This window comes from Schistocerca americana, chromosome 2 (genome assembly GCF_021461395.2).
Source record: "Schistocerca americana isolate TAMUIC-IGC-003095 chromosome 2, iqSchAmer2.1, whole genome shotgun sequence".
Classification (NCBI taxonomy): domain Eukaryota; kingdom Metazoa; phylum Arthropoda; class Insecta; order Orthoptera; family Acrididae; genus Schistocerca; species Schistocerca americana.
The window spans coordinates 546,549,617-546,563,686 of NC_060120.1; positions in this window are offsets into that span (position 1 = coordinate 546,549,617).

The window sequence follows — 14,070 nt, forward strand, 5'->3', positions numbered from 1 at the left end:
AAAGCTTTGTATAAAGGAAAAACTGCTTCTTTCAGACCTGTACTTTTCAGATTAACATAACAGGAAAAATTAAGTTCTTGATTGCTAAAACGCCTTTGGGAAATTGAGAATTAACTATTTTGGCCACTTAGAATGAACTCAGCGAACTCGCGTCCTGGAAAAATAATTAAAATTGGTCTAAGTAGGGTGATATTTGACTGAAACACACTGAAGTTACAAAAACTATACTTCCTTAGTTTGACTGACGTTGCAATATAATAGATATCTTCAGGTTCTTAGATGCAAAAGATCTCGACTTTCAGAAACGGTTCTCATTACTAAAGAAAACATGTGTTAGAAGCGACAATATGATGGTTCAAATGGCTCTGAGCACTATGGGACTTAACAGCGGAGGTCATCAGTCCCCTAGAACTTAGAACTACTTAAACCTAACTAACCTAAGGACATCACACGCATCCATGCCCGAGGCAGGATTCGAACCTGCGACTGTAGCGGTCGCGCGGTTCCAGACTGAAAACCGAGCGAGGTGGCGCAGTGGTTAGACACTGGACTCGCATTCGGGAGGACGACGGTTCAATCCCGCGTCCGGCCATCCTGATTCAGGTTTTCCGTGATTTCGCTAAATCACTCCAGGCAAATGCCGGGATGGTTCCTCTGAAAGGGCGCGGCCGACTTCCTTCCCCATCCTTCCCTAATCCGATGAGACCGATGACCACGCTGTCTGGTCTCCTTCCCCAAACCAACCAACCACCCAACCAGACTGAAACGCCTAGAACCGCTCGGCCACTCTGGCTGGCGACATGATGATGGTTCGCAGTGAGAATAGCCAGTACTAATCGTAAGAGGGTGAAGTTGCGAATAAATAAATAAGCCCGAAATACGCCGAAATAAAAAAATAAGGACAAATGAAATCGATCATTTTCCGGCCTGCAATGACCCAGAGTGAATATGTATTTCATCGAGCGTTGTCTTGTGATATTCAGATATTTCCGAACTCTACGCAATCAGTACAGCGACAGCGTACATGATAAACCGCTACGTAGCTTAGCGCAGCGGGAAGACGGGCAGGCAAACTAGGTTCATATAGCCTGCTTGGATTGAGCACTGGCTTGGATGGGAGTGGAACACATGCGGCAGGTTGTCTGCCTGGCTAACAGGCGAGCATGGGCAGGCTAAAAGCGGACACCTCTGGCCCGCACCGCGCTCTTCCGGCTATCGTCAGCTTTATAGACCTTGGAGGCATTACTTCCGTATCAAGTAGCTCCTCAGTTGGCATTACGAGGCTGCGTGAACCCTGTTCCAGTCCTCACACCAAGGAAAACCTGCCGGAAACACCGGGAATCTAACCCGGGTCCTCTGTATAGCAGTCAGACGCACTGACCACTGAGCTATGTAGGCGTATCTAATGTAATATACACTCCTGGAAATGGAAAAAAGAACACATTGACACCGGTGTGTCAGACCCACCATACTTGCTCCGGACACTGCGAGAGGGCTGTACAAGCAATGATCACACGCACGGCACAGCGGACACACCAGGAACCGCGGTGTTGGCCGTCGAATGGCGCTAGCTGCGCAGCATTTGTGCACCGCCGCCGTCAGTGTCAGCCAGTTTGCCGTGGCATACGGAGCTCCATCGCAGTCTTTAACACTGGTAGCATGCCGCGACAGCGTGGACGTGAACCGTATGTGCAGTTGACGGACTTTGAGCGAGGGCGTATAGTGGGCATGCGGGAGGCCGGGTGGACGTACCGCCGAATTGCTCAACACGTGGGGCGTGAGGTCTCCACAGTACATCGATGTTGTCGCCAGTGGTCGGCGGAAGGTTCACGTGCCCGTCGACCTGGGACCGGACCGCAGCGACGCACGGATGCACGCCAAGACCGTAGGATCCTACGCAGTGCCGTAGGGGACCGCACCGCCACTTCCCAGCAAATTAGGGACACTGTTGCTCCTGGGGTATCGGCGAGGACCATTCGCAACCGTCTCCATGAAGCTGCGCTACGGTCCCGCACACCATTAGGCCGTCTTCCGCTCACGCCCCAACATCGTGCAGCCCGCCTCCAGTGGTGTCGCGACAGGCGTGAATGGAGGGACTAATGGAGACGTGTCGTCTTCAGCGATGAGAGTCGCTTCTGCCTTGGTGCCAATGATGGTCGTATGCGTGTTTGGCGCCGCGCAGGTGAGCGCCACAATCAGGACTGCATACGACCGAGGCACACAGGGCCAACACCCAGCATCATGGTGTGGGGAGCGATCTCCTACACTGGCCGTACACCACTGGTGATCGTCGAGGGGACACTGAATAGTGCACGGTACATCCAAACCGTCATCGAACCCATCGTTCTACCATCCCTAGACCGTCAAGGGAACTTGCTGTTCCAACAGGACAATGCACGTCCGCATGTATTCCGTGCCACCCAACGTGCTCTAGAAGGTGTAAGTCAACTACCCTGGCTAGCAAGATCTCCGGATCTGTCCCCCATTGAGCATGTTTGGGACTGGATGAAGCGTCGTCTCACGCGGTCTGCATGTCCAGCACGAACGCTGGTCCAACTGAGGCGCCAGGTGGAAATGGCATGGCAAGCCGTTCCACAGGACTACATCCAGCGTCTCTACGATCGTCTCCATGGGAGAATAGCAGCCTGCATTGCTGCGAAAGGTGGATATACACTGTACTAGTGCCGACATTGTGCATGCTCTGTTGCCTGTGTCTATGTGCCTGTGGTTCTGTCAGTGTGATCATGTGATGTATCTGATCCCAGGAATGTGTCAATAAAGTTTCCCCTTCCTGGGACAATGAATTCACGGTGTTCTTATTTCAATTTCCAGGAGTGTAGATACCTGATTAATGGAAATTGAAACCAGCAGCTGTATCGTAATTCAAACACAGTTTATTCGAAATACGCCATCAGTTTCGGCGCGAAACAGCGTCACTTTCAGACCATCAGTATAATCTGCCGTCAACGTACGAACCACAGTGACAAATCGCAACTGTTGTTTGACCATCGGTGGGCTTGATACTGGAAATTACGGAATCCAGTTGATTTGGGGCTGACTGCACTCAACTTTGTTGGTTGTACATGCTGGCGTAACATGCTTAGTAAGTCGTAGCGTTTCCATTTGAACACTCCATCGCTGTTTGTCATTGTGGTTCGTACGTTGTCGGCAGATTACGCTTGGAGCCTGAATGTGACCCTTTATCGCGTTGGAACTGGTAGCATGTTTGAATTATAATATAGCTATTAGCTTCAATTTTCATTATACAAGTACTTCATGTCTGGCAGCTGACCGACTGTCCTCGATGGATTACCAGAGGCTTAATGTAAAAAAGGCAGTCAAAATTAAAGACAACCTTATGTGATATGTAAACGTCAGGTTTCTGTCGTTCCCCACGAATGGTTGGCCTTAGCAGTACATAGGAGACGTGTATAGATGTGAGTTTACAACGGGGTAATTAAGGCTGTCCTACTGCAGTCATCATAGCTGTAGCGGAATTACGGTTTCCGCTGGTAATTTTCTTGCCCGATAGATCATTTAACTTCCATGAAACTTTGCAGTTCGCCGGCCGGTGTGGCCGTGCGGTTAAAGGCGCTTCAGTCTGGAACCGCGTGACCGCTACGGTCGCAGGTTCGAATCCTGCCTCGGGCATGAATGTGTGTGATGTCCTTAGGTTAGTTAAGTTTAATTAGTTCTAAGTTCTAGGCGACTGATGACCTCAGAAGTTAAGTCGCATAGTGCTCAGAGCCATTTGAACCATTTTGAAACTTTGCAGTTCACAGGAACACAACGTGGGCGTTACGAAACTCTGAAAATAACGAACCTACACAAGACAGAAGCGACACTACGGCCTTTGGCACTGCCCTAAGGCGAACCGCTTTAAAGCCTCCTTTACACAGAAGCAAACACAATCGAACGATTAACAAGAGAAAGAGAGTTTGCTCGTGTGGTTCACATTCATTTGTGCTCCCCCGTGCTCCTCTGATAGTCGGTGCTTTAGCGAACCATCAAGGGAAGTTCACGTCCTCTACGTTTTGGCGCCAGCAGCACAGAAAACTTTCGTCCGCTATATTGCCTGACTATATTGTCTGCTTTTGTTGCTTTTAACATGAAATAACAAGGATGATGTTACGCATACAGTGCCACTAAAGCAGAGTTACTAAACACAGATTTCCGAAATTTCTCCACAAAGAAGGAGATGGAGTAAATATCCAGAATTCCAATCAAAAATAACTGCTAACATGGGTAATTTAGAAGTAGATATCCTCGGTGTAGCGAAGCAGCTTAAATCACTTAATAAAGGCTAAGCCTCCGATACAGAATGTACACTAGTCAGCTTCCTTTCAGAGAAAGCCGGCCAGAGTGGCCGTGCGGTTCTGGGCGCTACAGTCTGGAACCGAGCGACCGCTACGGTCGCAGGTTCGAATCCTGCCTCGGGCATGGATGTGTGTGATGTACTTAGGTTAGTTAGGTTTAATTAGTCCTAAGTTCTAGGCGACTGATGACCTCAGACGTTAAGTAGCATAGTGCTCAGAGCCATTTGAACCTTTCAGAGAATATTGATACAATACCACCATATATATCAATCACATACAACCACTCGCTCGTCGGAAGATTCGTACCTAAAGTCTGGAAAGTTGCGCAAGTCATACCAGTACCCAAGAAAGCAAATATGAGTAATCTGCGGAATAAAAGACCCATATCGCTAACGTCCATTTGCTGTAGGATTTTGGAACATATACTGTGTTCGAAAATCATGGGTTACCTCAAAGAAAACGATTTATTGACAAACAACCGACATGGGTTCGGTAAATATCGTCCTCGTGAAACTCAAATATCTCTATTCTCCGGAAGTAGTGAGTGCTATCGACGGGGGATGTCAAACTGAGTCCATATTTCAATATATCCAGAAGACTTTTCTCAGTGTTCGTCTCAAGCGACTTAAAATTAAATTGCTTGCCTATAGAGTACCGTCTCAGTTGTGCGACTGGATTCGTGATTTCCTGTCAGAAGTAATATCTGGCGTTCCCCATCGAGATATTATAGTCTCTCTACTGTTCCTGATAAACACATACGATTCAGTAGACAATCTGAGCACCCCTCTTACACTGTTAAATGGGGATGCTATAATTTACGACTGCTACGGTCGCAGGTTTGAATCCTGCCTCGGGCATGGATGTGTGTGATGTCCTTAGGTTAGTTAGGTTTAAGTAGTTCTAAGTTCTAGGGGACTGATGACCACAGATGTTAAGTCCCATAGTGCTCAGAGCCAATTTTTGAACCTATCATTTCCGAGAACGCATGCTGTTAAAGCGTGATTACCCGTAAATACCACATTAATGCAGTAAATGCTCAAAATGATGTCCGTCAACCTCAATGCATTTGGCAATACGTGTAACGACGTTCCTCTCAACAGCGTGTAGTTCACCTTCCGTAACGTTCGCACATGCATTGACAACGCGCCGACGCACGTTATACCTGTCACATCCCGAATGCAAAATATACTTCTGCTGTCTTCGTATTCAGAGCTGTCTGTAGCAGCTATAATAAATACACTGACGAAAAAAATTCGCAACACAAAAAATAAATAATATTGAATAATGAAATTTTGGGAACACCTTTGTCTTGGTAACATATTTAAGTGATAAATATTGCAAGTTCGCAGGTTAATGTAAGCGCTAGATAAGCCATTGCATATGTGAAATACTGGTAAATTAATAACCGGTGTAGCCGCCAGAATGTTGAATGTAAACATGCAAACGTGCATGCATTGCGTATTACAGGTGCCGCCAAATGTCAGTTTGTGGTATGATGCTCCATACCTGTGGCACTTGGTTAGTCAATACAGGGATCGTTAATGCTGTTTGTGGATGATGCTGGAGTTGTCGTCCAGTGATGTCCCATATGTGCTCGATTGGAGATAGATCTGGTGATCAAGCAAGACAAATCAACAAGTCGACACTCAGTAGAGCATATTCTGTTACAACCGCGGTATGTGGGCGAGCGTTGTCTTGTTGGAAAACACCCCCAGGAATGCAGTTAATGAACGGCGACACAACAGGTCGAATCACCACACTGACATACAAATTTACAGTCAGGGTGCGTGAGATAATCACGAGTGTGTTTCCACTGTCATACGAAGTCACACTCCAGACCATAATTCCAGGTGTAAGTCCAGGATCCAGTGTGTCTAGCATGCAGACAGTTTGGATGCAGTCCCTCAACTCGTCTCCTTCTATCCAACACACGACCATCACTGGCTCCGAGCCAGAACCGTCTTTCATCAGAAAACACAACAGACCTCCAATGAGCTCACGCTTGATACCACTGAAGTTACAAATTGCAGAGGTTTGGGGGCAGCGGAATGCACGCTACAAGGTATTGGTTCGAAGCTGTGCTTGAAGTAAGCGATTTATAACAGTTCGTTGTGTCACTGTGGGGCCAACTGCTGCTAAAATTGATGCTGGAGATGCAGTACGATGCGCCAGAGCCATACGGCGAAGACGATGGTCTCGCATCTCGGTAGTGTCACGTGGCCGTCCGGTGCCCGGTCTACTTGCGACCGTACATTCATGTGACCACTGCTGCCAGCAATCATGTACAGTGTCGATATTCCTGTCAAGTACTTCCGCAATATCGCAGAAGGAACATCCAGCTTCTCGTAGCCTTATTACAAGACCTCGTTCAAACTCACTAAACTGTTAATAATGACATCTCTGTCGCCTTCAAGGCATTCTTGGGTAAATACACTACTGGCCATTAAAATTGCTACACCAAGAAGAAATGCAGATGATAAACGGATATTCATTGGACAAATATATTATACCAGAACTGACATGTGATTACATTTTCACGCAATTTGGGTGCATAGATCCTCAGAAATCAGTACCCAGAACAACCACCTCTGGCCGTAATAACGCCTTGATACGCCTGGCCATTGAGTCAAACAGAGCTTGGATGGCGTGTACAGGTTCAGCTGCCCATGCAGCTTCAACACGATACCACAGTTCATCAAGAGTAGTGACTGGCGTATGTGACGAGCCAGTTGCTCCGCCACCATTGACCAGACGTTTTCAGTTGGTGAGAGATCTGGAGAATGTGCTGGCCAGGGCAGCAGTCTAACATTCTCTGTATCCAGAAAGGCCCGTACAGGTCCTGCAACATGCGGTCGTGCATTATCCTGCTGAAATGTAGGGTTTCGCTGGGATCGGATGAAGGGTAGAGCCGCGGGTCGTAACACATCTGAAATGTAACGTCCACTGTTCAAAGTGCCGTCAGTGCGAACAAGAGGTGACCGAGACGTGTAACCAATGGCACTCCATACCATCACGCCGGGTCATACGCCAGTATGGTGATGAAGAATACACGCTTCGAATGTGCGTTCACCGCGATGTTGCCAAACATGGATGCGACCATCATTATGCTGTAAAGAGAACCTGGATTCCTCCGAAAAAATGACGTTTTGCCATTCGTGCACCCAGGGTCGTCGTTGAGTACATCATCGCAGGCGCTCCTGTCTGTGATGCAGCGTCAAGGGTAACCGCAGTCATAGTCTCCGAGCTGATAGCCCATGCTTCTGCAAACGTTGTCGAACTCTTAATGTAGATGGTTGATGTCTTGCAAACGTCCCCATCTGTTGACTGAGGGATCGAGACGTGGCTGCACGATCCGTTACAGCCATGCTGATGAGATGCTTGTCACCTCGACTGCTAGTGATACGAGGCCGTTGGGATCCAGCACGGCGTTCCGTATTACCCTCCTGATCCCACCGATTCCATATTCTGCTAACAGTCATTGGATCTCGACCAACGCGAGCAGTAATGTCGCGATACGAGAAACCGCAATCGCGATAGGCTACAATCCGGCCTTTATCAAAATCAGAAACGTGATGGTACGCATTTCTCCTCCTTACACGAGGCATCACAACAACGTTTCACCAGGCAACGGCGGTCAACTGTTGTTTGTGTATGAGAAATAGGTTGGAAACTTTCTTCATGTCAGCACGTTGTAGGTGTCACCACCGGCGCCAACCTTGTGTGAACGCTCTGAAATGGTAATCATTTGCATATCACAGCATCTTCTTCCTGTCGGTTAAATTTCGCGTCTGTAGCACGTTATCTTCGTGGTGTAGCAATGTTAATGGCCAGTAGTGTAACATTCACGGCCGTTATAGCGTGTCTTAAACAAACCTGATTTGGATCCTCATAGCGACTCTGCCAGCGCCACTCTTATGCAACTGATCCGAAATTGGAAAAGCCATCATCTTTCAGATGTAGAAGCACGCCTGAAAACTTCCGTTCATATCGCACAACTCCTTTTTGGTGTTGCGATATTTGTTTTCGACTGTGTAGCATACTTACGTGTTAAAAGAAAAAAGGAAAGAATTCACAGACGACATCACAACTTCAGCGAGATATTTGTGGATGAAAGTAAGCAAGAAGCAACAGTTTTGCTCAGGGCACTGACCTACAAACATTTTATAGGTTTATCTGTTTTACTGTGTCCATGCTCTTTGCCTAATGACGTCCTTGATGTTTGATCATTAAGCACCTGCAAGGAACAACACCTACGCATGGCGTACTGCCGCGACAGGAAACGCCACTCCAGGTGCCATGCAGGGCCGCGGAATGGGAGGTCGATGTGGCGTTATTAACGGCGCAGTAGGGCGGCGGCGCCAGTACAGTGCCACTGCCCCCCCCACCACCGGCTGGCTCGGCTCACTCCAGAAGCTTGGTGTTTTCATATGACGTAGTCACCGGCAGTGGCAGCCACAGTTGCAGGGACCGGTGTCACGTCTGATGAGATGCTAAAATCCACCCAGGCCTCCACGTTCCTCATGCCACTCCGATGCTATCAAGCTTCTGACCCATTTGTGGCTTTGTATTACAACCTTTTCGTACAACCATAGAAGTTACTCGAAGCGGTAATTAGCTTACTTTGCTCATTTTCATCCCATTCGTTATGTAATATGTTATCGTATTTTGAGGCAACTCCGTACATTACCAAAAGGATATTTATATCTCTGAAAACTGTAATCAGAACGATATTCGGTATTAGTACGTTAATTTCGTTCAGGCTGCTATTTGCAACGAAAGAGGATCGCTCCTAATTAATCTACCTATTAGTAATGACCGTATTGATGTAAAATTCTAAAAAAAAATGATGTGATCTCTTGAATAAAGGAAGAACGTGGCAAATCACAAAGAAAAATGAAGAAACTTGGTTCTTCATCGATGAAGCGACACAAAATTTGTAGTAGTTCATTTTGCAATAACTAAAAAAATTTTAAAAGTCGACTGCTCCCATAATTTACAGAATATAATTTTCACTTGTTCCAGAACGATAATTAACATTCAGCAACACAAGGAGGCAACTTCTACAATTTCTCTGGAATACTGCAACATGACAAGCTTCTATATGTAAACAAACTTCATGCAGCATGCTACTACAAAAGCTAAATTCCCGCTGTATAAAATTTCTAGCAACGAAAATCCACCTACTTTGTTCTGATGGATTGGAGCTAAATAGCTCAATGCTGAACATTTTTTGTCGTGCCTATTTTACTAGCAGCTCGAATTAAATTTTGGATTATCCAGTGCATAATATCGTCAAACTTATAAAACAAGAGTAACTTTCACAAATGCTGATAATACTGATTTATAAACAGAGCATAATGGGTAAAAGTGAATATATTGTTACATATTTACTAAAACAGGCCCAAGACATTTAAAGCCCGGTTAAAGTACAATGGTAAATTATGACACTCACAGCGGTAGAAATTAAATTGACTATACAACACTACTTGTAACGTTCATGGTATGGTTATCCAAAGATAGTTTACATTTACAGATAACGAAATTACGAAGGTTTTTCCAGTTCTTTGAAGAAGTGGTGTAGATAAACAATCAAAATATAATCGCCTGCCGTATTATTCTAACAGAAATATTTTTAAAAACATTAAATTTTAATCGATATGTAAGATATGAGTTGTCTATACACATGCACGTAAAAGAGGCGATTAAAACGTAAATTTCGTCTTCAGTAGTTGCAGATTATCTTTGGGTACGGTATACCATGGACAAATACTGTTTTACAGCCAGTTTAATCATTGGTGCTCTCAATTTCATTATTTACTACTGTACTTACAACGTAAGTTTAAGTACTATAGTACAGTCAGTTTCATCTTTTGTGCTGTCAGCCAACTTTAAATGTAAGTCAGCATACAGGAAACAGAATGTGTAACTTCTGTGGAAGTTTTCCATATTATCTCAATTTGTTTTTTTTCACAGTGTATATTCTGATGAAGCTCTTGTTTATTTCAGAAGTCAACTGGTAAATAAAAACTGCTGATTGAGACATGTGGCTGTTTTCAAAAATTTAGTCTCAACAGTCATTCCCCCTGCAGACAATGCCTCCTCTTGCTATTATTTTTATATACGGTACCTAAATACGTACACACGTCACGGTGTTGGTTGTTTTTTCCCTGCGTCAAACAGTCCTCCCACAAAAACGTGGCCGGCCGGGGTGGCCGAGCGGTTCTAGGCGGTACAGTTAGGAACCGCGCGACCGCTACGTTCGCAGGTTCGAATCCTGCCTCGGGCATGGATGTGTGTGATGTCCTTAGGTTAGTTAGGTTTAAGTAGTTCTAAGTTCTAGGGGACTGATGACCTCAGAAGTTGAGTCCCATAGTGCTCAGAGCCATTTGAACAAAAGCGTCACATAATTTACTACCTGATATTATCCGTACAGTCGTAACTGCACCATTAAGTGAACCCGTTTTGCGTCCACCTGTCCACACTTCAACATCTGACCTGCTGGCCAGGGAAAAATAAGCATTATTGACTTCCCTTGCCACATTACGTACATAGAGTTAGTACCTAAACTAAAAACTTACGACTTGTAGTATCTATAATTATTAGTCAAATGGCTCTGAGCACTATGGGACTTAACATCTGAGGTCATCAGTCCCCTAGAACTTAGAACTACTTAAACCTAACTAACCTAAGGACATCACACGCATCCATGCCTGAGTCAGGATTCGAACCTGCGACCGTAGCGGTCTCGCGGTTCCAGACTGACGCGCCTAGAACCGCTCGACCACACCGGCCGGCCTATAATTATTAGTCTGCAAATGAATTAGCTACTGATGCAATGTCATTCAGTACACTGTCCTCCGTCACCAATAGAAATATCTGCACTTATACAATTACATCCTGTATAATAAGACAAAGCAAAAAATGAAATGAAATATAATGTTTTACTGCAGGAGGCCAAAAGTGCGATGCATGCAAGTAGAAACGAGTTTAACACAGACAGGTATCACTGACATTAATATTTTAATATAGACACATTACACACTGGATTCAGTTTTAGAGCAGTCTTTGCAGTTACTAGAAGAATTTTTGAAACGATTTTCTCCATGCGTTACATGAAGTAGAAAACAACTAATGACAAACTACGCGAGTGAATTAAGCAAATCGAAGGTGGTTGTATCATACGAGTCACTTCACACAGCATTGTCGAGAGCGAAGAGTTCCCTAACATTTATAATGCTTGGCGAAAGGTAATTAGCTGTGAGAAACGTGACTCGTTAAGATACACTGGCGGCCATCATACTCCAGCAAGTGTGATCCTCTTGAAAGTGATACTTAGTATTAAGATGCGGTAAAAATGCGTACAGTCTCCTTGCGATTGAAGATTTGATGGTCGAGGAAATAGAAAAAAATGGAATCAGTACCTAGGCGCACTAGAAAGACAGGCCTTGACGTGTGACACTGCAGATCTTATCAGTACCAGCAGCCGTCCCCGGCGGGCAGAGAGTAACTATTCCAGTCGAGATTAATACTTCTTGAGTGCGTGTTTAAAGACTTTCAACTTCTCTATAGCACACGAAAAAATCAAGACATTTAGTGGGTACTTTTCCAATAAATACTGATTTCCCGTCCGCCCAGCATGGAGCCGAGTGCTCCCGAAGTGAAGTGGCGCACAAGCCTGCTAATGTGACGTCACAAGCTCGCTGCAGGGTCCGTATATCTCGTTGGCCCCGACCTGTACTGAATGGCCTAGTGTTTAACAACTTCACTGGATGAATTAAGCACTTACAAACACCATTAGAACGTTGTAGTTTTTGTGTATGGTACACACTTCTGATTATGCGCTCAATATTGAAATCATTTCACCCTCTTTATTGCCGCTGCTTTCATATTCCGCCAGAATATAGTAGTTCGTGAGAAAAGGCACATCGACATATTGGAATTTTAGCATGGCAGTCCACGTTGTGCCGTTAAAACACGTGCGTCTGCACCATTCCAATGTCGCAGCCTTTATAATATTCCGGGAAAACTAATACAGGACGAGTAACATTTAAATGAACTTTGCATGTTTACACTCCGCGAATTTCCTTCTCTGTCTTTGTTAACGAGCACTCACCTCAACTGCCACGAAGGCACAGCATAATCGGTGTCGAACCGAAGTCTTAATTTCAGAACATATCTCGATAGTTTCTGCGAACGTTAACAAATTTCAAAATATTGTTTCTCTATTAGATAAATTTAAAATACTGAACACCGTCCTCCTTAAAATAACATAGCTGCTTCAGTATCATAATATTATCAGCTGGCGTAAAATTTGGTTGCATTTGAACGAGGCAGGATGCGTAGCGCACCACGTTATACAGTGCCCCAAAGTAACTACCTATTCTGTGGCAGTACCTTGTCCTATGACGTCAGACTAATTAATGGTTGGGATCTATGTCTTGGCAGGACGACAAGAACGGAGAGGAGGGAGCAGTTAGTTGATGGACGTATATTATTTCGTAAAATAATGTCACCGAATGAAATCAAATAGTCGACACAGCTCCGTCAGCATGGTCTCCGGTGAGACGTGGCGGCACGTAGTGTAACTTCGTTGCACTGCTGACAGCAGTTTGATGTTTTGTCAACGCCGGCTTGTCGTGCTGTCCGATGCTTAAGTGACGCCCGTGCTCTGGTTAGCATGCATTAATAGGTCCCCTTGTCCCACCGACGCACACTAACATGTACCGGATTCTGACATAGACTCGTGACGTTTACCGATATCCGATATACTCCCTCGCAAACCCATCCGTATCTTTGATTTCTAACTTGCGTGGTATCCTGTCATCGAAGAACTATGAACAGCCGATTACTTCGCAATTGTTCATTCTGAGACGTGGTGCACTTGTATCCACCAGTTCTGGTGAATTTCATGTCCCAAATGTACTGTCTGACCTCATGTAGATTTACAAGACTAGGAAAGGCAGACATCAGTCATTTTTCCATAATCTGGATCTTTAGTTATTCGTTGATGTGAAGATGGAAGTTGCGATGTTTATCTTCCACGCCAGAAAGCATTATCTACACAGCGGAGCCATCATTTCGTACATAATGCTGAATAACGAAGTTTCGATTGTTCTAATGTTTCCAGTAAACTTTATTTAGAAACTAGTCTGCTATACACAAAAAGTAGATGAAGAGAGGCATTCGAATTCTGAAGTGACGACCAAGTGGATTAGAAGTCCTTTAGTAATGTGAAGAACCACATCCACAAAGATGACGGCTGCAAAACGTCGTTTAATCAACTCTACGAGGCAGCCCTCTCATCTACTGTATCCTTAATGAGCTCAACAGGGCTGGAGTCGGGAAATCTTGAAAGAAGCGAAGGTAGTCTCACGTGGAAGCGCTTTGACAGCTGGGAAGTCGTAAGGTGGTCTACTGTCTTACTGGAAGAATATGTTTAGTCGGATGCTTAAGGAGAAGAAATATGGTGTGACGGCAACTAATTATATCACACGTCCGAAATGGATGTTAGCAACGGTGGTTGGGACATTTAGTATGAAGGATATTATTGATCACTTAGTGTCACTCGGCTAGTTGTCCTGTCCCGATATATTCGTCAGTCCAACCATACTTTTCCGTCTTTGAAAACCTCATACTGGCTTTTGTGCCGTGAAATACTGTCACGCTAAGTGATAAACTCATTTATAACCCATTGTTGTAGGCGGTATGAATTTTCACCTATAATTACTGTAAGACGGAGAATTCACTAGTCATT